Genomic DNA, 24,416 nt, shown 5'->3' with positions numbered 1-24,416 from the left:
TACGAATATAAGTCTGTGTTTACGGCACCTTTCTCTTCTCCCTCCACACTCTGACTTAATTCTGGGGATCCTAGGTTAAGGTTGTAGGAACCCTAAACCTTTTGAGCTAAATTGTTGATTAAATTTGTCATAAGTATGCTCTGTGGATGCAGCTTAGTCTGATCTTCCACATCAGAAATATTGTGTAAACTGTATGTTAATTCTGAAGTAAAATCATACTTAATGAATTATATAAGTATTCATATAAATCCAATTAATCATAGTATTTTAGTTCACAGTTATAATTTATCTTTAAATATTTGTATCTGTATTTATTTAAATCCTAGTAATAATCTTAGCTCTCTACATATATATGACTTATAATTCTTCAGTCTTTAGTCTACTTTAAAGTCATTAGTCATTAGTCTAAGTTTATATACGATAAAAATTAAAAAGCATAAGTCTTTTGTTTTTAAAGTCTTTAGTCATAAAGTCATTAGTCTTAGTCTTTGTCTAAAATCAAAGTCTTTAGTCTTTAGTTGGAATTTAATTTCAGTAGTCATAGTCATCTTTTTATTGGTTATGTTTTTATTGGTTTTGTTGGTTTTGTTTATGACAAATTAAAGCAAGTCTTTGTTGATAATAAAATAAAGCAAGTCTTTGTTGGTATCAGAGCCATTAGATTTAGTGCTACGTAGTAGAGATACATAAAAAAGTCTTCATTTTATGATATATAATAAAAGGTTTTGGCTTTGCCTACTGAACCCATGAGTAAGTCCCATGTGAGTGGCATCTAGCGGGTATAACCAGGAAGGGTATAACCAGGTAGTCAAAAAATTTTATCGTATATTATAAAATGGATCCTTTCTTATGTAGATCGGCTAGTAGTAATAGATCTGAAGACTCCGATAATTCAGAAATTAAAAGAGTCATAAATAGAAATGAATTAATTTTGCAAGATTTTAGTAAAGCAATTGATGAATGGGAAATTCCTAAAGTTGATAAAGAGCAAATATATAAAGTTTCCAAATTTAATTTATTTAAAACAGATTATGTAATTAAAACCGAAGAAAGAGATTTTCAATTAAGTAAACCCTTTGAAAGGATAACTCTTTTGTCTTCTAAAACTTTGCAACATCATAAAAGTAAAAAATATAAATATATTCATATAGGGTTAATTCAAGTAGGAATAAAACCTTTAACCAGAGCAGGATTAAATACTAGTATTCTTGCAGTAGTCAGAGATGCTAGATTTTTAAATTTTCAAGATTCTTTATTAGGATCAGTTGAAACTAGCTTAAGTGAAGGACCGATCTCCTTTGAGGTCTATCCAGATATGACTGTCTCATTAAATGATTTAAATATTTTAGAAAGTATAGTTTTGGAAATTAAAACTCATAATTATAAGATGAAGCAAGGATAAATTCCTATAGCTTTAATATATAAAATTCATTATAAGGCAATGAATTCAGCTTTTGGTACTAAATATAAATTACAACCTAAAATTGGTGAAACAAGATTTCTTCAAACAGATTTGACTAAAACAAACACAGTAATTCCTAAAACCATCCAATGGAAGGATATAACACTTCCAGATGAATGGATTTTAGAGGGGTTGTACCTCCTCCAGTTATTGATAAAGTAAAACCAAACATCAATTTACAAAAAATAGAATAATTTGAAGATGGTAAGGTTACATTAAAATTTAATAGAAGTCAAAGTATGAGGTATACACGGTCATCTTCCTCTGTGACAACAGATGAAAATGATAAACTAAGTTCCTCTATACCTTCTGTGATCTATGCTAAATATAAAGAACCTGAGCATAAACCTATTATTCAGACTTTAGTAAAACCTAGGTATTCCACTTCGGATATTCCAAATAAAATGAAAGGAGTCGATTATAGTCATTCTATCCCACAGGCAGTTTATAATCCTATAGATAATTATGTTAATCAACAGTCCAACTTAGTTCATACATCTCCAGAATCACCAACGGCTTCAACTATAACTGAAAATGTTAGTGATATAAACAGAGAATTAAATGTTCTTAGTAAAGATGATATTGAGAAAAGCTTAATCAAAGAAATATCTAAAACCAAAAATTTAATTAAAATGAAAAAGATATTAAAAACTTACTCTTTTGAAGAATTAAAATATGAATATTTAGATTATAAATTAAGTAACCAAACTGAACTTAAATTCTTTGAATGGTATAAATTAATTAAAGAAAATAAATCTGATAAAAGTGTAAATCCAATTACTATAAGAGATAAAAGACCAGAATGGATAGTAAATGATCAAACATTAAAAAGTGATTTTCCTCCTAAAACAATTAGTAAATTAAAATATCAAGACAATGAAATTATTTGTGCAGCTTTTTATGTCAATAAAAATGCTGAAATAGAACGAGGTGTTCCCAGATTAGTAATAAATTATAAACCATTAAATACAGCTTTAAAATGGATAAGATATCCAATTCCCAATAAAAAAGATCTTTTAAAGAAATTATATAATGCAAATATTTTTAGTAAATTTGATATGAAATCTGGTTACTGGCAGATTCAAATTGATCCTAAAGATAGATATAAAACAGCATTTACAGTTCCATTTGGTCAATATGAATGGAATGTAATGCCTTTTGGTTTAAAAAATGCTCCTTCTGAATTTCAGAGGATCATGAATGATATTTTTAATCCTTATTCTAAATTTTGTATTGTATATATTGATGATGTACTTATTTTTAGTACAACTCTTCATGAACATTTCACACACTTAAAAACATTTTGTATGGTAATTCGGCAAAATGGTTTGGCCTTAAGTAAAACTAAAATGGACTTGTTTAAAACTAAAATCAGATTTTTGGGTCATTATATTGAGCAACGTAAAATTCAACCCATAGAAAGAACTTTGGTATTTGGAGAAAAATTTCCAGATGAAATTTCTAATAAACTCCAATTACAAAGATTTCTTGGATGTTTAAATTATGTAATAGATTTTTACCCAAACTTAAATTGTATGATAAAACCTCTGCATGATAGATTAAGAAAAAATGCTAGTCCCTGGACGGATAAGCATACTCAAATAGTTCAAAAGATAAAATCTTTAGTAAAAGAAATACCATATTTATATATTCCTAATCCTACAGCATTTAAAATTGTTGAAACTGATGCTTCGGATATAGGATATGGTGGTATTTTAAATCAACAACTTGATGGTAAAAAACGTATAATCCAATACACTTCAGGCCATTGGACTCCCACTCAACTTAACTACTCCACTATTAAAAAAGAAATTTTGAGTATAGTAATATGTATAAATAAATTTCAGTCTGATTTATTAAACCAAAAATTTTTATTACATATTGATTGTCAATCTGCTAAAGATGTTTTACAAAAAGATGTTAAAAATCTTGCCTCTAAACAAATTTTTGCAAGATTGCAAGCATTATTAAGTATTTTTGATTTTGATATTGAATTTATTCCTGGTCATAAAAATAATATTCCAGACTTTCTTACTCGCGAATTCTTACAGCACAATGCGAAAGAAAAAGGACAAGGGTAAAGCCATTAAAGAGGACTCTGACTCACCCACTAAAGCTCTTTCAGAGCATTCCGAAGACCTCACTAAAACCTCAACTTTAAACACTAAAACTTCTAAAGATCTTCAAAAATGGATTGAACAACTCAGTCAATCCCCGGAAGTTTTAAAGGCGTTGCAAGGTATAGCATCTTCTTCCACAGAGGATGCAGGTATGTCTTCTAAACTTAAAACGATCGTACCCGTTCATGGTACGGCTAGTCTGTCTCAAACGGTAGGCAGTAAAGACTTATCAAATCCGTTAATGGCTATGGATTTGCCAAAAATCCAGTATACCACTCAAAGTATACATAAATGGTTTGTTAAAAATATTTTTGATTATGAAATTGAGATCGAGGATGGATATAACAATATTAATCCTTGGTCAATTTTAAAACACTATTACCCTGAGGATTGGTATTTTACTCCAAATGATCTTTCAAAACCTCAGGAATATTATCATAATATCTTACTTGATACTGACTCTGTAAAAATTAAACATAATTTTGATCCTAAAAATAAATCTATTATTTTGTACTCTTCCATAAAAATCCAAAGAGTTATTCATCCTAAAGATTGGCCTGCTCCATCCCTTTATACTCCAGTAAAATTCAAAGTTTTATATAAGCATGTGCATAGTACTACTTATAATTATTTTGACTATAAAGACGCATGGGAAAAAGTTTTCTCTATTCAAAATCCCACTGCTACTCATTCGTGGTTAATTTATTTTGATCAGTCTTTTCGTACTAATTTAAAGATTCCAAACTGGTTTAAAAAATGGTGGCAAACAAGGGGTTTATCCAATGATATTCTCCCTCCTCCTATCATCTCTTTATATCAGTACTTTAAAGCCCATTATAAACCTAGACCTGAAGAAGCCCATATTCCATCCTTAATGTACTATTGTATGGCCTTCTTTACGCCCTGGGTATATCAATGGTATTTGGACACTCAGTATGCCATAGGAACTCAAATTCCTATGTTGGTAAAATGACACAAGATTAAATGGTGGGGCTCTTTCAAGAACTCTACCACTGAACTTAAAATCGATCAATGGATTCGAACTAAACTTTCTGGTACACCTGCATTAACCTATGCTACAACTCTTGCTTTAAAGGATCAACCTACATTTGGAATCCAAAAAGCACAGTGTCAAGCCAGGTTAGCAGCGGCTAAAACACCTAATGAGTATAAAAGAATTTGCCAGGAAATGTTCCAGCAGCTTTCCACAGGCTCTGATTCTCCAATAAAACCCTCATCAAGTAAACCGCCAGCAGTTTCTTCAGTTAAATCGTCATCCAAACCCAGTCTTAAAGGCAAAGCCAAATGGGCAGACATGGCGTCCTCATCTTCGTCAACATCATCATCTTCCCTTGTTTCAAGTAAAGATCGTAATGATGATATTCTTCAATCAATAATAGTAAAAAGTAAAACTGGCAAAAAAAAAATGGAAAAGCAAAGTTAAAACAAAAAAGCAAAGTGAAAAGAAAAGAAAAGAAAAAGAAGGACACTTCGTCCTCATCTGATTAAATGGCAGAAGGAACCTTATTCCTTCACATGCTTCTACAGTAAAAGGCAAGCTCCAATAACCGACCAAGCACTATTCCTCTACAGTAAAACTTCGTGACAGACAGAGTAATGTGTATCAACAGTAAAAGTAAACAAGAACGATTCTTTGTTTTTATATATAAAGGGAGCCTCTCCCCTTGTGGAGGAATAAGTTTAGTTTTTAGTTAAATTAACCATAATCCCTCTCTCCTTCTTCGCTCCTAGTTCAAGCTGTAAGCGATCAAGTTGGAGAAAGTCTAAATCTAAAACTCTTGTAAGTTTTAAATCTTGTATTTATATTTTGTAAGTAAATGAAGTTTGTATTTTATCTTAAACTGCTACGAATATAAGTCCGTGTTTACGGCACCTTTCTCTTCTCCTTCCACACTCTGACTTAATTCTGGGGATCCCAGGTTAAGGTTGCAGGAACCCTAAACCTTTGTGCTAAATTGTTGATTAAATTTGTCATAAGTATGCTCTGTGGATGCAGCTTAGTCTGATCTTCCACATCAGAAATATTGTGTAAATTGTATGTTAATTCTGAAGTAAAATCATACTTAATGAATTATATAAGTATTCATATAAACCCAATTAATCATAGTATTTTAGTTCACAGTTATAATTTATCTTTAAATATTTGTATCTGTATTTATTTAAATCCTAGTAATAATCTTAGCTCTCTACATATATATGACTTGTAATTCTTAGTCTTTGTTTAAAATCAAGTCTTAAATTCTTTATCTTTGGTTTTGTTTTCAAAGATACGATAAAAAATTAAAGTCATAAGTCAATAGTCTAAAGTCTTTAGTCTAAAAAGCATAGGTCATTGTTTTCATTAAAGTCTTTAGTTTTTGTTTTCTTTAGTTTAGTCATTAGTCTTTATTTTTAGTCTTGAGTCTTCATTTCTTAAAATATATATATATATATATATATATATTTTAAGAAATATATATTTTATTGATAATGAAAAATAGGAAAAGATACATCGGTAAGAATAGCCCCCCTAACTATTTTGGGCAAACTTGAGAATGTAATAAAAGTTGAGTACAAATTATGTTTAAGAGAAAATGAAGCTAAATGGTGGGCAGCTTGGTTCCCTTCTCTAAAAATATGTTGAATGTGAATGTTATACTCCACCAGCAATTTTTTGAAGACCCAGTTATCATTTGCCGTTTCAGTCCGTTTCTTCAAATCCATAGAGTCGGTCTCCAAACATTGAATTTCACCTAGGTTAATTGCCCAGAGAGTTCCCTTGAAAGCAGCTTCCGTCGCCAAATCTAGCGAGTGTGAAGCGTCAATTTTGAAAGATAGACCAGCTATGAATCTTCCTTGGTAATCCCTAACGATCACAGTGCCAGCCCCTCCATTTCTTCCCTTCACTCCATCTGTGTTGATTTTAAGTTTATTTTTGTCTGGTGGTACCCAACTGACTCTAATTATTCTATCCGAAATGTGTAAGTGATATTGGGGAGTAAGCTTTGCAAGAATTAGTCTTTCGTGATTTTTGGCTAGTCTGGAATGCTCAAGATTCATTGCCCAACGGTAAGTCATCCATGTAATTTCCTGTATCAGCCTGTTCTGATTGAATTGTTCCTCACCATGAGTGATGTTGTTATATGTTTTCCATATGTGCCAAGTAATAATTCCTGGTAGCACACCCCTTATGATTTTGACAATATCTTTCTCCCCTGCATGCATATCTGGTGATAGTTATTAGCTGTTATTACCTGCAAGTCCAAAATATCAGCAAAGAAAAACCATATTGTTTTAACTTTTGTACATGTATAAAACATATGGTTATTGGTAGCTTCGTCTTTCTTGCAAAAAGGGCATTGGGTGGGTAGGTGGAACCCTATCTTCCACAAATTGTCAGGCACAGCTAGACTTCTATTGAAAAGTTTCCATAAGAAAACCTTAATTTTTGGAACTTGTTTGAAACTCCATATTGCTTTGTCTATGAATGAGCCTGTGGTCTGTCCTTGACACCATGTATAAATCTGAGATAGAGAGTGAGTGGTTGTGTTTGGATCCTTAGGAACTTCTGCTATCAACTCCTTCCCTCTATCGTTGAAAGAACAGATAGTTTTCCAAATAGGAGAGTCCACAAGTTTGGCAATAAAGTTGTCCCCCCTTGGATATCTTGAATGCATAAAATGTCCCCACCAAGAGTTATTAGCAACATAGTCTTCCCAAATTTTTAAATTTATGGATTTCTGAAGTTTGTCTATGCTTCTGATTCCTAGACCTCCCTGTGTAGTAGGCATGCATAGTTTACTCCACTTCACCCATTGATGCTTATTTACATCAGTTGTTGAGCCCCAGAAGAACCTTGCCATTTTCTTGTTTAAAAGTTTTATAACTGATTTTGGAAGAGGGGAAGCTGCCATATTATGTAGAGGGATGGCACTTAGGACATGCTTTATCAGGACTAGTCTACCACTTGGAGATAGAGTTGGCTTGAACCATCCATTGAGTTTTTTGTCAAATAGATTAAGGAGTTTGGTGCAGTATTTAGTTCTATTGATTCCCTTGAATATCTGAGCACCTAGATATTCAAAGGGCTGACTGCTCCTTGACATACCCAGGGCTCTCTCCATTTCTCTAAGTTTGTGGCTCCCCAATTTTTCTGATGCTATGAAATGACTTTTTTGGAGATTTATCCTTTGTCTTGATACTGATTGGAATCTATTAAGGAAATGCTTGAGTTTCAACAGATTAGGCAAACTTCCATTGGTGAATAGTATTAAGTCATCTGCATAGGCTAGGTGACTGACCAGTTGAGAGTGTCTTCCCAGAGAATATGGTGTAAGAACTCCTGATGTGAAAAGCTTGTTAAAGCCTCTGGAGAAACCCTCAGAAGCAATGATAAAAAGTAGGGGGGAAAGTGGGTCTCCTTGCTTTACCCCTCTACTTGGTTTGAAGAAACCTTGTGGACTTCCATTAATTAAAATTGAGAGGTAGGTACTGTCTAGAAATTGAATAATAAGATCTTGGAATTTAGGAGAGAATCCAAATGCATTCAATATCTTTGAAATGTAGGTCCAGGACATCATATCAAATGCCTTCTTCATGTCAAGCTTGATAACTAGGTTCCCCCCTCTCACTTTTTTGTCCAAAAGGTGAATCATTTCCTTGGCTATTAATATATGTTGATGAATGCTTCTTCCTGGGATAAAACCAGCCTGTTCCACTGATATTATCTTGTGTAGAACTTTAGAGAGCCTGGTTGCTAGTATCTTGGTGAGGATTTTGCTAAAGAAGGTTGATAAGCATATTGGCCTGAATTGATCCATTCTATTAGGACTTTCAGTCTTGGGAATAAGAGCAATTAGGGTGCTTCCTGCAGCTTTTGGAATTTTCACCCCCAGAAAAAATTCTTGGCAAGCTGAGGTGACATCAGTATGAATAATATCCCAACATTTTCTAAAGAAATATCCATTGTAACCGTCTGGACCTGCTGAACTATCTGGATGCAAATCCCATATTGCTTCCTTAATTTCCTTTTCATTTGGGATGGATAACAAATGTGAGTTATCTTCTTGTGTGATGATCCTTAGTATACTTGAGAAGAAATCCTCATCTTCCTCCACTGGTTGAAATTGGTACAGATTAGAGAAAAATTGGATGGCCTCCTCTTTGATTTCATCTTGATTATCAGTCCATGTTCCATCCTCCCTTTTAATGGTTAAGATAGCTTGCTGTCTTCTTTTTTCTTTGGTTAGGGTATGGTAGAATTTTGTATTTGCATCACCTTCCTTAAGCCACTTCACATTTGCCTTTTGCTTCCAGTAGTAGTACTCCTCATTAGTTGCTTTTGTCAGTTCTGCCCTTCTTTGGAATGCTAGAGCTCTATTTGCTGCTGTTGGATTATTTTCAAAAATTATTTCTGCCTCCCTTGCTGTTATTTCTGCCTTGTTAATTTTGTCAAAAATATTCCCAAAGACCTCTGAGTTCCATCTTCTGAGTGCTTCTTTAAGAAATTTAAGCTTGAGCATTAGACCATGCATGCCATTACAAGGAGGATTAGAGTCCCAACTTTTCTTAACAGTGTCATGAAATGAGTGATGGGAAGTCCAAACATTAAGAAATCTGAAGCTTTTTGGTCCCTGTCCCTGAGGCAGCCAACCTTTCAAGAGTAAAGGATTATGATCTGAGGTTCCTCTGGCTAGAATTTGAGTGGTAAGGTTGGGGAAAATGTCTGTCATTGGAAGGTTGTGGAATACTCTATCAATTCTTCTCCAGATCCTCCCATTACTTCGAATACCAGTCCAGGTATAAGATTTGCCCAAAGTGTCATTCTCCAATAGGTATCTTTCTTCTATACATCGCTGAAAATCTGCTATATATGAAATATTGGGAGTGGAGGGTCCTTTGTGATGTTCCAGACTTGATATTGCATTGAAGTCACCCCCCAATAACCATCCAATAGCAGTGTCTTTAGCTTTTCGAGTTATCTCTTCCCATAATGTTTTCCTTGCTTGCTGGGTATGTTCACCATATACTGCACTAAACCAGAATTTTAGCCTTGTTTGGGTACATTGGAAGAGGCAGTGTACTATTTGATTATAAGGAGCCTGTTGAAGAAGTGTAAATTTGTCTGGGTTCCAAAGAATCCAGATTTTATTATCATAAGCATGAATGTATCTACCCATACCAGTCTTCAAAGCAAAATTATGGATTTTAGTATAACTAACCATGGGTTCCATAATAGCAGCTATATCAATGTGCCATTTGTTGATTAATTGGCACAGCCTTTGGCACCTGGAGGCTATCCCACATACATTCCAGAATAAACAATTCATGAGGTATGGGTGAGGGTAGAAGCTTGTGCCATACTCCGGGTGCATATTCTGGTAGATTGTTGCTTTCTTCTATGATGCATCTTCCCATCAAATTCAGTATCACTAGTGGCAAGTCTTACCAGAGTATTAGTTGCCTAATATATATATATACTTAAGACTGATGACTTGATATGTATAATTATGAGGATTTTATCCTAATTACTTCGACTTAAGGCATATACGACTTTCCATGTGTTAAATGGTTTCAAGGACATATGAATTAAGAGAAAACATGTATAAGCTATGTACTATCTGAATAAGTAAAGTATTATGAGTACTTTTATGATTTAAAGAAAACAAATAAAGTCTTGGGCTCTAATATTTGGTGTGAAATTGTTGTGTGATTTGGATTTATTCTGTTATGAGCATGCTCGACATTTGATGCCTTTCTGTTATTGGATATAGCTATGATCATATACTTGGCACGTGGGTGCCCTCTATATGAGCGGACGCGCTCTATCTGATTCTGTTAGGCTTTTAAAGTCCATCTGATTCTGTTAGGCTTGTTAAAGCCTCTCTGATTCTATTGGCTTTTAAAGCCTCTTTGGTTTTGTTGGTTTCTAAAGCATCTCTGATTATGTTTTTGAAATCTAATCTGCTTCATTTTCTTCTAAGTATATGTGAGTTTTACAAGTTAAAAAGGAAAGAAATTTACTTAATAAGATAATAATTCATGACATGTGTATTTATGAGTTTATGATTTACTTATGATATACTTGCTTGAAATTCATGATTTATATGTCTTATACTTTATAGAAGGATATTATATATTTTTAGCTTATGCTTATGTATTATGCTATTAAGTGAAGTTATATAATATGATTATGAGAAATCTAGATTCACATGTTTAACATGCCTATATGTAGTATAAATGCTTAAGTATGATTTATATGATATGATATGAGTTAATTATGAACACTATTGATATATATGTTTAAAATAATTACATGTACCATAAATGCTTATGCATGTTTACTATCCTCATGATTACATGATTATGATCTTGATTGTGGAATCTTGATTTGAATGTATGTTGCCATCACAATATTTTGGATGTATGTGATTTGTGAGCACCACTGAGTTTTATACTTAACACGTTGATTTTTATCACGCGTAGATTGTTGATCGAGGGTGCTGGTAGAAGACCAGAGTATCAGCATTAGAGCAGAAAGATATTCATTTTGTTAGTTTAGATTATGTCGTTTATGCATTTGTGTGAACCCCTCCCCCAAAAACAGGCATAAAAAATGCATGTGACTAAGGGCAGAAATGCACGTGAATGTATGAGTCGCCACATTGTTTAATTATTTTAGGGTAAACTAGGAAAAACCCTAAGTGACTCCGATTTTAATTAACCTAATTACTAGATTAATTAACCCAATGTTTAAGGCATAATCCGCAAACCCGAGGTGGATCCCGAGACCATGTCATGTTGATGAACTAACCGATGAATGAAATGCTTTGCAAGGTGAATGAAGCAATTGGACCAATTAAAATGTTTATGTGATTTCGACTTGCCGCTCGGGGTTAAATCCCAAACGTGCCTACGTACTTCCGTTTGAATGGAAGATCAAAGTCAACGTAGTTCGATAGGCCTTTTTTAAAGGGCTTTGAATGGGTATGCTTAATGGATGAGTGTGTGTATGCTTTGTGCATTTTGTTTAGGCCTTTTTCCAAAGAATTGATTGATTTTTAGGCATTAGTTGCCAAAAAAATGTTGATTTAAGGCTTTTAGCCAAAATGATTTAGGCAATTTGTTGCCGAAAAATTGATTGGGCGTTTGTCGCCAAAATGCTTGACTTTAAGGTTTTTAGCTAAAAGATTGATTAATTTGAAGGCCTTTAGCCAAAATGATTTGATTTAGGCAATTGTTTGCCAAAAATTGATTGATTGGGCGTTTGACGCCGAAATGCTTGATTTTAAGGCTTTTAGCCAAAAGATTGATTAATTTGAAGGCTTTTAGGCAAAATGATTTGATTTAGGCAATTTGTTGCCACACTGTGATTGATTAAGGCTTTTAGCCATAATTATTGATTAATTGGACTTAAGCCGGATTATTCGAAATAAAGGCAATTTCACCATAGTTATTGATTAACTAGGCTTTTTAGCCAATATTGTCGGATCTAGGCTTTAATACCACGATTATTGATTAACCGGGCATTTTAGGCTTAGTCATATTTAATTGAGGCAATTTATTTGCCTAATCTGATGACGTGAAATGCATTTATGCCAGAATTCAAAATTTGGAGTAGAAGAGAAATTATGCAGATGATACTGAAATTAAATAAACAGGGTTTCGTTATTACCTGAGTCAGTCGTCGGCCACTTCTTAGCTCCAGGTTAGGGAGAAGGAGCGTCCGTCAACACAGACTGAGTGAGTTGGAATGAAGACCCGGGACTGTATTTATAAGCCAAAAAAGGACTGAGGGCGGCAGCTCCCGCCGAGGAGGGCCGCCGCCGCCACCATCGCCGGCGGCCGCTACCGCCGGTGAGGGCGGCTGCTGCCACCGTGAAGGGCGGCCGCAGCCACTGTCGCCAGCAGCTGCCGCCGCCGCCGTCGCCGTGAAGGGGGGCCGCCGCAGTCGCGGACTTTCTAATTTTATGTTCCGGAGGCTTTTTCAGGAGTTTCGGACCTCCAAAAAATATTTCGGGATCAGTTCCGCGATCCTCGCAACTTCCCGTACGTTTTAAGTACCATATTGGCATACTTTCGGTAAATTTCCAAAATGGCCTCTGGTCCGGCCGGACTGTTTGTAGTCCGGGAAAATTGGCTTTTTGAGCCTCAAAATTTGAGTATTCACAATTTGTTAATTATGGCATGTATAGTTTAAAATTTTTTGGAGTATGTAATTAATTGGGACTTATTTATGTATGAATGGATTATGAAATTTGTACTTAAGAGTATTTATGATAATATATGATCATGGGATGATGGTGATGATGATGACGATTTAAGAATTATGTATGCATTAGAGTTTGAGTTTGAGAGTGACTATATGGGAGTTGATGGATTGTTGAGGTTAGTTTTGGAAGTGGTTTCTTGCTTCACAGGTTTTAGTTAAGTTCAATTTTTAGAGAAAACTCTTGCACTTTTTTTGTAGGATTCCCCCAATCATTTTCTAAGTAAAACCATGGACTTGCTAGACTTATGAGACTCGAACAAAAAATATCCATATCTTTAGCTAATAAGAATTAAACTTATATCTTAGAAAGGTGCTTCCGGCACCGAATGTGGCATCCATCGCCTAATCCTCCGGGATCGGCCAATAGGTGTTATAGAAATTATCTCGAACACATCGATTCTTTGGAATCGACTAGTTCAGTTTTAAACTAGAGACTGGGTAAGGGAGTTGGTACGGTTTTGAGGTGTTAGACACTCGAACTACCTAGTTAAATAGTCCTCCTTCGTTGTCCATTCATTCATAATAATCGATAATAAAATTAACTCTAATTGAGATGTAAAATTTTTTATGCAATTTTGAAAATGTGGCAAACAAGCATGTTAATTATTGAACATAACATATCAAACAAATAAAGAAAGGGGAGAGGAGAATGGAGTTACAGCCATCTCCTAATAAATATTTACTCTACCCATTAACCCATTAAAATTTCTCAACCAACTAATTATTACAATCAAATAATAAATTAGACCCATTAAGGTCCTTTACATTAAGCTCAATAATTGGAAAGAATAAATAACTTAAACAACAATAAAAACCACAAAATATGTAAACATCCACAAAATTAAATGAAAAATCATTCATGCATAATGATAAAGTGATGAATGTTAATGTTCACATGTTTATAGACTACCGTTAAATGGGTTAGATTAACAAAAACTAAAGAACAATAAAGAAAATTGCGTGAAGATAAAGAACAGGAATTAAAATGTGCATAAAGATAGAGGAACAGTAAACTAAAAAAATCAAAATTAAGGTTTAAACAAGATTTGAGTTTGAAACCTTAATGTTCGTCATGGTTGATGAACAAATACACTCTTCACTACCCATTTCTTGTTGCTTTCATGTTTATTTAGCCGATAATGAGTCGATATCGTGATTCAGAATAAGATAGTTTTGTGCTTGACTCAAAAGGAACTCCGATTCGGGAACATTTTATTAATTTCTGCATTATGGACCCCTGAAATGATTAATTTCTGCATTATGGACCCCTGAAATGAAGGTTCATGGGCCACTAGAAGTGGTATGCACCACATGTAATGGCATGTAGACCTTTCCATGATTAGAGGATGCAGAACCAGTTTTTAGGGCATTGTTTTATGATCATCATGTTTCTGGGCTTCTGAATTTAATTAAAGGACGGAATAAATATTGAAAATGTGATTGACAAATATTGAGAATGGCGAATGGGAGCTGGTTGTTAATTTGCCTGACAGATGAGCTATGTATATTGTGTTATTATTGAGAGGTGAAATATACGTGTAGTTCAAATTATAAGGAAATATTGCTGAATTTTCAGCAAAAAGAGATTTATTAAAGAATTAAATTATTGTATGAAATAACAGATTGTGTTATTAAGTAAGGGAATAAATTAATATAAGAATAAGTTAGTCAATTGATGTTAGATGATAAACCAAGTTAGCAATCAAAAGGGAAAAAGGGTGCTAAAGTCAGTTAGAGGAAATTAGTTTGTTGCAACCAATTGTACAGCTAAGCAAATTAGTTAGAAGTAAATTAGTTAGAAGTAGCTTGTAACATATGCAATATATAGCTGTAAATAAACATCAGTGTAATTATTCTTTTTGGTTAATCAATACACATAACAAAATTCAGTTTGTTCTTTTCTCTAATACTTCATATGGTATCAGAGGAATTTCTCTGATTTTGTTCCACTTCCTTTATTTTTGTTTCTCGTTCTCACTTGCCAAACACCATCTGGTTAGCTATTTCATAGATTCTTGGTTAATCTTTGATATCTCTACAAATTAAGAGATTTCCTCTGTTAATTTGATTTCATTTGACTGATTCAGTCGATGGTAGCTCCAACTTTGCATCCAACACAAGATCCAACGCATCATTTTTATCTCCACCCAAATGAGAATCCAGCTGTTGTTCTGGTTTCACCGGTTTTGACAAGAGCAAATTATCATACCTGGTCTCGCACTATGAAGTGGCGCTTCTTTCCAAGAACAAATCAAAGTTCATTGATGGAACTCTTATAATACCAGCTGTAGGAGATCCGCTTTATCCTATTCAGGAACGATGCAACACTATGCTACTCTCTTGGCTTATTCATTCTTTATTGCCTTACTGACACAAAGTTTCTTGCGGTTAGACAAAGCTATTAAGGTTTGGAATGATCTCAAAGAAAGTTTTCCACAGGGAGATATTGTTAGAATTTCTAACTTACAAGAGGAGATTTATGCTCTTAAATAAGGAGAGAAGTCAGTTATTGGTATTGCACAAAACTGAAAATCTTATGGGATGAAGTTCTTAATTTTAGAGCTTTACCTATTTGTATATGTCAGAATCCTTGTACTTGTGGAATTGTGAACAGAATTAAGTAATATCAAGAGAGTGATCATGTTATTAGATTTCTCAAAGGCTTGAGTGATCAATTCAACACAATTAAATCACAGATTTTGTTACTTGATCCTCTCCTAGCAATAAACAAGGTTTTTTCTCTAGTTCTGCAACAAGAAAGATAGAATAACTATGGCTCTCTTCATTGTATCCATGCTCAACTCTACTAGAAGCCAAAGAATTTGTAAACAAGAGATTTCCTACTGATTCTAAAAGCTTTCCTAAGCCAAAACATCATTTCCAAAGGTTTAATTACAAAGGATTTACTACTGATAATAGGTTTTGCACCTAGTGTGGTCAATCTAGACACACAATTGATACCTGTTACAAGAAGCATAGGTTTCCACCTAGTTATGGCTCTTATTATAAGCTTCATACAGTCTCTGAAAATAATGTTAATAATACTGCAGATTTCTCCCTTGCATCTCGAGACAATGGTTACTCAGTGAATTTTGCAAATCAAGAAGCCTTGGGATTGAGCACAAATGTGGCATTGACCTCATATCAGTATAGCCATTTGCTTAACTTGTTGCAAACATTTGTGTGGAGAGCCCTGGCCTTACCAACTCAGTAATAGCACGTTTCCTGCAGTAGACCTAACTAAATCAGTGACCAACAAACATTCAGTCACTAATCTGGTTTCTTCTGCTGCACCAAAGAACATATCAGGTAATCATTTTGTTCTTGCTTGTTGTACTGTTGTGGATTAGTGGGTCATTGACACAGGTGCCACTGACCACATTACCTTCAATCTTAAACTTTTCACTACTTATCGCCATATAAAACCAATACCAATCATCTTACTTAATGGAACTAGAGTGCATGCCTTAATTTTTGGTACTGTCACTATATCAAAATTTTTAATTCTCCATGATGTTCTTTACATACCACAATTTACATTTAACTTGCTTTCTGTTTCTAAACTCACTGAAGTTCTCTTTTGTTGTTTCTCCTTTTATGCCCACGATTATCATATACAGAACCTGTACACTTGGAGACTAATTGGTATAGCTAAAGTAAAGGAGGGACTATATTTGCAACAACCACTTTCTCTTCCAAACTAATGACAACAACAACAAATTCATATTTTGACCTTTGGTACTTCAGATTAGGCCATCCTTCTCTTGCTAGAATAAAAGCTTTACCAAGCTTAGATTTTAATATTTCATACAAAGTAAATGAATTTTGTGATATCTGTCACTTTGCAAAACAAAAGGCTTTACCATTTCCTGTAAGCAACTCAGTTTCTACTAATGCTTTTGATCTCATACTGTTGATATATGGGGTTCCTTTTTCTACCCCTTCCATTCATAATTATAAATATTTCTTAATTGTAGTAGATGATTGCACTAGACATATATGGTTGTATCTTTTACAAACTTGTGAATACTCAAATTTTGAGGCTCAAAAAGCCATTTTTCCCGGACTGCAAACAGTCTGGCTGGACCGGAGGCCGTTCGGAAAGTTCACCGAAAGTATGCCAATATGGAACTTGAAACGTCCGGAAAATTACGAGGATAGCAGAACTGGTCCCGAAATATTTTTTGGAGGTGCGGAACTCCCGAAAAAGCCTTTGGAACAACAGACTCGCGCACCCGCGGCCACGGCGGCAGCGACCGCCGGACCCGGCGGCGCCGGCCGCCGGCCTCCGACAGCAGCGGCCGCCTCCAGCCCGGGTTTTGCCTATAAAAACAGCCTCGGGTCTTCATTTCAACTGACTCAGTCTGTGTTGACGGACGCTCCTTCTCCCCTACGCTCCTTGCGATTCTTTTACTGCTTTTCTGCATTTTAATTTAGCTTTATTGCTTTCTTGCTTTGTTAATTGGTCACTAAAATTGAATTAATTAATATTCCCTTAATGAGGAGCTTAACCTGGAGCTAAGAAGTGGCCGACGACTGACTCAGGTAATAACGAAAGCCTGTCTATTTAATTTCAGCATAATCTGCATAATTTCTCTTCTACTCCAATTCTGAATTCATGCATAAAGGCATTCATATCATCAATATGGCAAATAAGTTGCCTCAATTAAAATACGATTAAGCTTAAGTGCCCGGTTAATTAATAATCGTGGTATTAAAGCCTAAAGTCCGACAATATTGGCCAAAGAACCTAGTTAATTAATAATTACGGTTTAATCGCCTTTATTTCAAACAATCCGGCTTAGGTCCAATTAATCAATAATTGTGGCTAAATAGCCTTCATTAAACACGTTTTTCTTGGCAATCAATTGCCTACATTGCAATTCAGTTGATCACTTTTGGCAAATAAATTGCCTATAAAGTAAGATTAACCATTTTTTTTAGCGACAAATCGCTTAAATCAATTTTTGGGCAAAAAAATGCCCTGAATTAATCAATCTTTTGGCTAAAAGCCTTAAAATTAATCAATTTTGGCGGCAATCGTCCAATCAATAGTTTTGGCAAATAAATTGCCTAAATCAACTCATTTTGGCAAAAAACCTTCAAATAATCAATTTAGGCGACAATCGCCTAAATAATCATCTTTTGGCAAGAAAATTGCCTAAATCATTCTTTTTTGGCTAAAAGCCTTAAATCAACACTTTTGGCAACAAATGCCTAAAAATCAATCAATTTTCAGGCAAAATGCCTAAACAAAATGCACAAAGCATACACACACTCATGCATTAAGCATACCCATTCAAAGCCCTTTTAAAAAGGCCTATCGAATTACGTTGACTTTGATCTTCCATTCAAACGAAAGTACGTAGGCACGTTTGGGATTTAACCCCAAGCGGCAAGTCGAAATCACATAAACATTCCATTGGTCCGATTACTTCATTCACCCTGCAAAGCATTTCATTCATTGGTTAGTTAATCAGCATGACATAGTCTCGGGATCCACCTCGGGTTCGCGAACCATGCTTTAGACATTGGGATAATTAATCTAGTAATTAGGTTAATTAAAATTGGAGTCAACTTAGGGTTTTTTCCTAGTTTACCCTAAAATAATTAAACAAGGTGGCGACTCATACATTCACGTGCATTTCTGCCCTTAGTCACATGCATTCATATGCCTGTTTCCGGGGGAGGGGTTCACAAAACTAAATCTCAAGCTAGATCATCTCTTCAATCCTTTTTCCATTTAGTTGAGACCCAATTTAACACTACAATCAAAACTGTCATGAGTGATAATGGCTATATGCCAGAATTTTATGCTTCAAAAGGCACCAATCACCAAACCTCATGTGTTGCTACTCCACAACAAAACGACATTGTAGAGCCAAACACTAATATATTTTGAATGTGGCAAGGGCTTTGTTATTTCAGTCCAACCTTTCCAAAATCTATTGATCTTATACTGTTGTCCATGCTGTGCATTTGATCAACAGACTACCTACAACTCTTCTCAAAAATAAATCTCCATTTCAGCTGCTTTATAAAGTTTCTCCCTCTTTTGATGATCTTAAAGTTTTTAGCTCACTTTGTTTTACCAATACACTTCCTACAAAAAGATCTAAACTGGACCCTTACGCAAGAAAATGTATTTTCTTGGGATTCAAACCTGGTATGAAAGGTTTTTTACTTCCTGATATTCAAACCCGCACCATTTTCCTTTCAAAAAATGTTTCATTTTATGAGACCATTTTTCCATTGCATTCTTCAAATTCTCCTGCATCTGTTTCTTTGCCTACTGACTCTACTATACCAGATTTAAATCTTTCTTATCTCGATCCTAATGCTTCACCTTAACCAATCATTCCCATCAATCCTCCACCTGCTCCCTACACTCTTATTTTACCTATTCCTAGGCAATCAAATAAAACCAGAAGACCTCCAATTTACCTATAGGATTATCATTGTAGTCTTTCTTCTACTACAGATTCCTCTCAGTCCTTCAAGCAATCAAAAGGTATTTCTTATCCTTTTTCTTTTGCCATCTCTTATTCTAAACTAACCCCTAACTATTTGTCCTATACTCTGACTATTACCATTGATAAAGAACTGACAACTATAAACAAGCAGTTAAGTTTGATTGTTGGAGAGAAGTAATGAAAACTGAATTTTTGGCTCTTGAACAAAATAATACCTGGACCATGATAGATTTGCCTCAAAAGAAAATAACTAATTGGTTGTAAGTGGGTATTCAAGACTAAAAGAAAGGCTAGTGGGTCAATTGAACGCTATAGGCAAGATTAGCTGCCAAAGGGTATACACAAACTGAGGGAATAGATTGCTTTGATACATTTTTCCCTATTGCAAAAATCACTACTGTAAGACTCCTTTTAGCCTTAGCTTATCTAAATCTTGCTATTTGCCTTATCTAAATCTTGCTATTTGCACCAATTAGATGTTAATAACGCATTCCTACATGCTGATTTACATGGGGAATTGTATATGGAATTGCCTCAAGGTCTTACTTCTAAACCCAACCAAGTATGTCTACTTAATAAGTCACTTTATGGCTTAAAGCAGGCTAGTAGGCAATGGTTTTCAAAGCTCTCTGCTGCCTTAGAGTCTTTGGGTTATAAACATTCGCAATATGATTATTCTTTATTTGTTAAAAAGACATCTACTTCTGTCACACTAATTTTAGTGTATGTAGACGATATAATCTTGGATGGAGTAGATTTAATTGAAATGAACAAATTCAAGCATTTTTTAGATACTGCATTCAAGATCAAAGATTTGGGAGAACTTAAATTCTTTCTTGGTTTTGAGGTGGCTCGATCCCCTAATGGTCTTGTTCTTAATCAAAGAAAATACACCTTGGATATCCTCTTAGACACAGGTTTTTTGGATTCTGAGCCTGCAAAAACCCCCATGGATTCCAAACTTAAACTGATTGTTGCTAGCTCTCCTTTATCTGATATTTATCATAACAATTATTTTTAATTAATGTAAAAGTCTTGTTGATTTTGGTAATTAATTTAGAAACAAAAAAAAAATATTAAGAATGTTACTAATGTTTTTAATTGCATTTGAAAACAATTATCGATACCTAGTTTTTATAGTTTCACAGTAATAAGTAACAACCGAGCTTATTACTAGATTTCAAAAAAAAAAAAAAAAACTGTTATTACTAGTTTAGAATTTTTCAAAAAAAAAAAGGAAAAAAAAGTAAAAATATAAACCTAGTTATTACTAGATTTAAAAAAAACTCTTATTACTAGTTTAGAATTTTCCAAAAAAAAAAAAAAACAAAAAGGAAAAAAATGTAAGAATATAATAACTGTCGATTCGAAAAAAAATTGTTATTACTAGTTTGGAATTTTCCAAAAAAAAAAAGGAAAAAAAAGTAAAAATATAAACTTAGTTATTACTAGATTAAAAAAAATGTTGATTTAAAAAAATAATTGTTATTACTAGTTTGGACTTTTCAAAAGAAAATAAATAAAAGTGCATAAAAGTAAAAATAGTTGAGTTTTATTGTGGAGGGTAATTTTGTCAATAATATTTCAATGGTAAATTTTGTGGAATTCATTAACAAATTCAATCAATTTTACTAGAATTTGAGTTAGACATACACAAATCTATAGAATTCAATTCATAGAATTTAAATCTGTATTTTTTTTATTCTAAACACAAAATTTTGGATTTCTAAATGAATTCCATAAAATTCGTTTATTCCAAACGGGCTCATACAGTTTAAATTTAAACATAGAGGAACAAAATATAAAAGAGGAAGGCCCATATTTTGCTTTTCTAGAAGCCAAAAATGTTTTCTTTAAAACTGTTTCTTGTTGTCGTTGATATTTGGAGATTTTTTTAATAATGCTCTCCATGGATATTTGGCCTGTATAAATTTTTCATAACTACATGAAGGCTGCTGGGGTTTGAATTTTTTATTTTCTCTAGCTAATTAGTCATTATCCTATACTAACAAATTAGATTTCATTTTTTTAATAATTTCTTATTTTATATATAATCATGCGCGAGATGATTTAATTTTAATCTTGTAATAGACTGACATATTTCATGGTCCTTCATGTGTGGGGAGATACAATTTTATGAAGAACATTGTTTTTCATCATGATAGTCAAAATGTGATAATTACTGTAGTGCATCATTAGTTGGATATGATATCTTCTTGTTCTTGACTTTGTGAGAAGGATTTAGAATGGTTCTTGGAGAAGGATTTACATGATTGACATAATGGACATTGAACAATTTTTACTTTTTTTTAGTTCAAAAAAAGAAGTAGGCTATATAGACAAATAAGTATTTGGTTTTACTTTGTTTGGCATTTTGGATTCATTTTGATTTTGGGGCTAAGGCACCTTGTATCTAAACTTAAACAATTTTATACTAGCCAGTATATTTGATGTAGCTTACTGTAAAATCAATTACTAATATTATTTATCAATACTTTTGTTTATTATATGTTACAGATTTCATAATGGAGAAATAATGGATGCAATACCAATAGATTGAGTGAAGAGCATATGCAAGGAGTTGATGATTTCCTTGAATTTGCTTTTATGCACTCAAAATTAGAAGGTATCATTCCTTGCCCTTGCATTAAGTTTAGCAATTTTGCTAATGGGACTATAGATGAGGTTAGGGATCATGTATTGATATTATGTGGAAATGCTCTTTGGTTATATCATGGGAAATTATGGCTAAAGAGACACATGTTGCTAGTGAAGTAGACAATGAAGCTGGTGATGATATACTAGGGATGATTCATGATGCAGCGGGACCTAAAATCTTGGATACATTGCCTCAAGATGCTTTTGAGCACTAATCCAATGACATTGATAGTCCTAATCCTGTTGAACCTAGGGGTGAGTCTGTCTAACCATATCAGTTTGATAAGGAAGCTTTATTTTTTAATTTGTTAGAAACTGCTCAGCAAAAGCTTTATCTTGGTTGTGAGAAAGGTTCAAAATTATCATTAATTGTGAAATTGTTCCAAATTAAATGTCTTTTTGGATTGAGTGATAAAGCGATTAATAGTGTAATGCAATTATTTAAAGAATTCCTGCCTGCTGGTGAAACCTTTCCTAAAACTTTTTACGAAGCAAGAAAAATCATTCAAGATCTTGGTCTGCACTATGAAAAGATACGTGCTTGTGTTAATGATTGTATGTTATTTTGGAAACATCATGATAAGGCTAAATGTTACTTAGTTTGTGGTGAGTCTAGGTGGAAAACAGTAAGGACCATTCAACCAATAAGACTAGTCGTAAAATGAGTGGTAAAAAAGTTCCTAGAAAAGTTTTGCGATGCTTTCCTTCAAAACCCAGACTCCAAAGATTATTTATGTCATCAAAGACGGCTTCAGACATGACTTGGCATCATGATCAATGTGTTAAAGATGGAATCCTTAGACATCCAGCTGACTCAGATGCATGGAAATCTTTTGATGAATTAAACCTAGGTTCTACTAAAGATCCTCGCAATGTTAGACTTGGTTTAGCAACTAATGGTATTAATCCTTTTATCAATCTAAGCGTTTCCCACAGCACTTGGCCAGTAGTTGTTACAATTTATAACCTACCTCCTTGGTTATGTATGAAACAACCGTATTGTTTGCTGTCTTTATTAATACATGGACCTAAAGCTCCAGGTAATGACATTGATGTATACTTACAACCTTTAGTAGAGGAGTTGCAAGAGTTATTGTATTATGGAACTAATATTTATGATACTTCAAAAAAAGAGAATTGTTGTATGCGTGCTGCGCTTTTATATATGGACTATAAATGATTTTCTTGCATATGCCAACATGTCAGGATGTAGTACAAAGGGAGCTCTAGCTTGCCTTTTGTGTAATAAGGAAACTTCTTCTACTCGATTAAAATATGGTCGCAATACATGTATTCTCATCGGTTTCTTCCTATTAATAATAGGTGGCGTTTGAATAAATGCTCTTTTGCTGGAACTATAGAGAGAAGATCAGCTTCTAAAACACTGTCTGGGAATGATGTGTTAAATCAGTTGAGTAGCCTTAAAAAGGTTACATTTGGTAAGACTATAAAAAAGAAAAAAAAAACGATAAAACTGGTCTAAATTGGAGGAAGAGCAGTACTTTTTTTTTAAACTTCCTTATTGGAAATTTAGTTTATTATGCCATAATCTTGATGTAATGCATATTGAGAAAAATGTTTGTGAGAATATTATTGGCACCTTATTAGATATGGGAGGGAAAACAAAGGACGGTTTGAATGCTCAACGTCATTTAAAAGAGATGGGTACAAGTGTTGACGCGTGTTTTTATGCCCCCGCCTAACCCGATGAGGATATAAGGATGCGGAATAGGGAATCAGGGTCAACCAGAAGTGTTTTTAACCAAAAATTGATTTAAACCGGTTCAAGGAGTCTGACCTGCGTTAGGGTTGCGTCACGCAGCTATAAGTTGCATGACGGCACTAGTAGTTGCGTCACGCAACTCTAACCAGGATGACATCACTTGGACAAGCTCGTGTAACGGTCTACACTATTTCTATGGATACGCGGAAACTGTACGAAAAGTAAGCTGCGCACGCAGCTCGCAGGTCCGTCACGCAGCTGTTAGTTGCGTGATGCAGCTCTGTTCTGTTGCCCTACCCATATAAATACAACTTTTTTGTGTTTTAAACGGGACTTTTCTCTAGACTTTGGATATTTGGACTTAGAGAAATCTTAAGAGCGTAGTGCGGCTAGGGTTTTCCCCAAGAACTCCAGTCAGTTACCTTGAGGAAGATCAAGCTATTAGACATAATAGATTAAAAACACGCAACAAAAAAGGTCATAAAAAAGAGAAAAAAGAGAAAAGGAAAGAAAAGAAAGTTTTTATTGTTAACACTTGGTAACAAACACTTCTGGAATCGTGAAGTTCTATTCTTGAATCATCTAAACCGCATGCGATTCTCGAATCTGAGGGTTAGGTAACCATCTAAACCTTCCTCTTCATTTTTTAGTTGTTTAATTGTGAAATATCTTGTTTTATTAGTATTTGATTAGTTTGGTATTGATTAAG

The 24,416-nt window shown here is 34.0% G+C and overlaps 1 pseudogene; it reads left to right on the top strand.

Moving 5' to 3' along the window:
- Window positions 1-21,851: 21,851 nt before the first annotated feature.
- LOC149493701 (uncharacterized) lies at window positions 21,852-23,467 on the top strand (annotated as a pseudogene).
- The last annotated feature ends 949 nt before the right edge of the window (window positions 23,468-24,416 follow it).

Source organism: Jatropha curcas, chromosome 9, assembly GCF_041381405.1.
Source record: "Jatropha curcas cultivar XTBG-Jc1 chromosome 9, XTBG_Jcur_1.0, whole genome shotgun sequence".
NCBI lineage: Eukaryota > Viridiplantae > Streptophyta > Magnoliopsida > Malpighiales > Euphorbiaceae > Jatropha > Jatropha curcas.
The sequence above is the reverse complement of the archived record's forward strand: the minus strand, read 5'-3'. Positions and strand labels throughout refer to the sequence as shown.